At 35.3% G+C, this 4,331-nt stretch overlaps 1 non-coding gene across 1 annotated transcript; it reads left to right on the top strand.

Moving 5' to 3' along the window:
- Nucleotides 1–2,099: 2,099 nt before the first annotated feature.
- LOC113457455 lies at nt 2,100–2,261 on the top strand. The gene has a single exon (XR_003378023.1). It is a non-coding gene; the product is annotated as a U1 spliceosomal RNA (small nuclear RNA).
- The last annotated feature ends 2,070 nt before the right edge of the window (nt 2,262–4,331 follow it).

The following is a 4,331-nucleotide window of genomic DNA, read 5'->3' as shown; positions in this document are numbered from 1 at the left end:
AAGACAAGTAAAAAGATAGAGGGAGATTATTTGTCTACCAGACATAGCAACATATTTTAGAACTACAGATAAGGAAAGGGGAAGATACTGAGGCCCAAATTGAAAGATGAATGAAACAGATACGTAGGGCATTCTAAACCAGTGGATAAGCACTAATATTCAATAAACAACACTGAACAACTAGAGAACCACTTGCACAATTATAAATTGTAAATAAATTGAAGGATAAAATGTATAAAATGAAATAAACTCAACAATATGATATGCTAATATATATTAAAATGGTATTTCAAATTCAGTGACAAAGAATGTAATATTTATTATGTGATTTTGGGACAACAGGCTATCCATATGGAAGAAAATAAAATTAGGATCCCAACTCATAAAAGCAAAAACAAAAAAAAAATGAGAAAAGAAAAAAATCCAGATGGATTACATACTAAGTGTAAACAAATAAAAATTAAAATCTTGAAGGAACAACAAAGGATAACAAAAAGAGATTGGCAAGGCAAGAGGAACAGAAGTTATTTTTTAAAAATCAAATATATTTATCTATATAAAACAAAAATATTTGCTATGACAAGAGATACAATAAATCAATGATAAGTTGCAAACTTGGATACATTCTAGTGCTTAAGATGCTAAAGACTTGATTTCTATTGTGTGTATATGAGTTATCACAAAAGGACGAGAAAGAGAAAGTCACAAGAGAAAACTCACTGGAAGCACATTCTTAAAAAAAATACATGAAGATTTAAACTACCTGACAAGATTTTTTTTAAGCCCAAGGAATGAATTTCTGAGTTCTGATAATTCCTGAGCATACATTTTCCGTCACATTTGTTTTGTTTCCTCCCTATTATTGTGATGTACTTTGGAATGAAAGGAGTTTTACAATCAGCAACCGTGACATCATTTTACCCATTCCACATGTGAGAACATGGCTGCTGCTTCTGGAATCGTATCTGGGAAACTGCATTCTATCTCTCATTCAGTTAATTCTCAGAAATAAAGAGCACGAGTATCAAATATTTTCTGAATTGTTACATTGACACTATCACATATGATCAAGGTCCCCACAAAACACGATTCAGTCCTATTCCATAGCTGTTCTGTGTGTACATAAATGACAACTGTTTTAGCAAATACAAAATTTCACTGTGTAGTTTAGGATAGCCAAAACTACTGAGAACTCAAGAATGGCAATGGGTTTCTGATCCTACTGCACGTACTGGCTTTGTGGGAGTCTAGGCAGTTTGGATGCTCACCTTACTAGACCTGGATGAAGGTGGGGGTTCCTTGGACTTCCCACAGGGCAGGGAACCCTGATTGCTCTTCGGGCTGAGGAGGGGGGACTTAATTGGGGGAGGGGTGGGAAATGGGAGGCGGTGGCTGGAAAGAGACAGAAATCTTTAATAAATAAATAAATTAAAAAAAACTACACAGTTTGGATGAGCTCATGACGTTCTGTGGTGTGTGCCATGATGACAGGGTTTATCCATTTTGTTAAGAAAACTCTGGAAGGACCAATTTCCTGTCTTCATACTTTGTGAATAATGCTGCAGTAAACATGAGTGGTGGAAATATTCATTTGACACTTGTTTCATTTTCTTTGGGAAAAAGGATGACTTCATGTCATTTTATGCAATGCAGATGAAACTGGAAAACTTTTTTTAAAATGGGAATAAGCCAGGCAGAGGAAGATAAACAGCACACAATCTCCCACATGCACAGAACCTAAACATACCAATTTCATAAAAAGTAGACTAGAGATGATGAGAGTCTAGAGAAGGTAGAGGAGAAGACAGATGAGAAGGGATAGACCAAAGGAAGAATAAGTTCTGTGGTGTCATTAAGCAGCCTGTTGGATGACTATAGCTATCCATAATGTACATTTCAAGAAGACATTGAATTTTGTCATTGCAAAAAAAAAATACACGTTTGAGGTGTTGTGTATACTAATTAATATGATTAATCACTAAATAATGTGCATATGTATCAAAAGATCACATGGTACTTCTCAAGTATGAGAAATTATGTGACATGTAAGAATAAATATAAATATAAAAAGATTCTAGCTTCAAAAATTGCACAGTTGTATACTTACCTGGCTGGATTGATATGACCGCAAAGGTTATTTTCCCAGGGTAAGGCTTATTCATTGTACTCTGGATGTGCTTACCCCATATGATTTCCCAAAATATGGGAAACTTGACTGCATGATTCATGGCAGTGGGGGCCTGTATTCATGCCCTCCCATGAGAAAAGTAAAATTAAAAATTTTAAAAATTGCATTGCTGTTTTACATAAAATCTTGGTATCAATAGAAAAGAAAGGCAAGTCAGTGAGATGGCACAGTAACTAAAGTGCTTGTTGTATAAGCCTGATGACCCAAGTTTGATGCCTACAATCCACAAAGTTGGGGCATTGTCTTCTCTATTACCTGGTAACTCCATGTAAATTCCTTTTGTATTCGTATATATTTCAGGAAGCCTCTATAGTAGCACATTTTTGATATTGCTTTTCAGAAGCCTTCAGTGTTACCCATACCTCTCCATATTCCCAGCCCTCCTATCCCCGTCTTCATTTAATCCTCCAATTCTAGTTTTCCATTTATCCCTTTATAACAAAATAATCTATTTTCATTTTCTTTGAATATCTGCTTCCTGCCCCCAACCCTTATTAGCTACCTAACCCCTCTGTATATCTTGTGTCTTAATGTGTTCCCTCCAAGAAGGAAGGTTTTCAATTTTGGAGGAAACTGCTACCACAATAATAAATGATTTGGTGATGGGGTTAATGCAATGACTCTCCTTTCTCTATTCTTTTCTCTTCTCCTTCATTTCTGCCTTCTTTCTTTCTTCTTTCTTCTCTTTTGTATGTGTTCTTTTCTAAAGGAGTCAACCCTCCCTCCCTTTCTCCCTCCTTCCCTTTCTCCCTCCTTCCCTTTCTCCCTCCCTCCCTCCCAAATTGCTTTTAAAAGGTCTTTATATTTCCCAGGCTCAGCATATAATTCTTTATAAAAGGTCCAAGATGAATGTACCTTATTTAGGCAACAGAAATGGAATTTATGGCCAAGACAAGGAAGCATAGTAGAACAAGGAGCCATCAGAATCTGTGTGCAGCTGAAGTGAGTGTGGGTCACCTTGAAAATAATCAGATCTCAGTTCTATATGAGAGTTTTCTTGTTCCACTATGATTTCTTCGCTTGGTCATGGATTTCATTCTTGTATTGCCTGATCATTACTCTAAAATTTTGGTGTTACTTGGAGATTGGCCAGATTAGTACATCCAAAGGATGTTAAATTCTAGTTTGTTTGAGGTCAAAGACAGAAGAAGATGTATGTGTCCTAGAAGACAAGAAAAGATGTCAGTGTTGATGTAATGCTAATCTCATCCAGGAACACCTTAATGTTTTATCAAATTTATGAGTATCCCATAGTTTAGTCAAATTAACCATTGCAGTTGCCTTTGTTGAATAGACTGTCAAAGCTCAAGGTAAGAGTGTTTACCTCCCTCTCACCAATCAAATGCTAGTCTTAAAAGGGAAAAATATCATATGCCATTTCATCAGCACAGTCTTTGAAAGTATTTCAACTTAAAACATGTTGGTCAACTTGAAGATTTGATTGGACATAAATATCGTAAGCATATAAGTCTATTTGGCTGGCATAACAAAATAGAAATGAATTTTCCAAGATTAAGATGTCAGGTCAGTAGGTTTAGTTATTTTTTAGACCTATTTTCTTTTTTTGTGGCTGGGTTTCTCTGTGTAGCCTTGTTGTCTTGGCTCTCACTCTGTAGACAACACTGGCCTTGAACTCACAGAGATCTGCCTGTCTCTGCTTCCTGAATGCTTGGGTTAAAGATGTGTGCCACCACTGACTGTCTTCTTAGGCCTTTTTTTTTTTGGTTTGCATGTGGTCATGTTCATGTGACTTTTCCTATCTGAGAAATGCATTATCTCTTTCTTTTCTTATAGGGACCAGTTCTGTTACCTTAGAGCTCTCTCTTTATGATCTCATTTCATATTAATTTATCTTCATAAAAGCACTATCTCCAAATACAATTTCATTAAGGATTACAATTTTAATTTATGATATTTTGGGGCAGGTGGGGGTTTGTTCTGTATATGACATACAACATCATTACTTATTTCAAAAATTAGTAAGTTAGATGCAATTTTCAAAAGATTTTTTAATCCTTCATGTATCCTTAAGCATTATGCTTCAGTTAATTTGCATAATAACTTTATATATATGATTTTCAAAAAAATTTTATTTTTATTTTTATATATGCATGTGTATCTGCTCTCTGTATCCCCCACCCGT

Source organism: Microtus ochrogaster, chromosome X (genome assembly GCF_000317375.1).
Source record: "Microtus ochrogaster isolate Prairie Vole_2 chromosome X, MicOch1.0, whole genome shotgun sequence".
NCBI lineage: Eukaryota > Metazoa > Chordata > Mammalia > Rodentia > Cricetidae > Microtus > Microtus ochrogaster.
The sequence above is the reverse complement of the archived record's forward strand: the minus strand, read 5'-3'. Positions and strand labels throughout refer to the sequence as shown.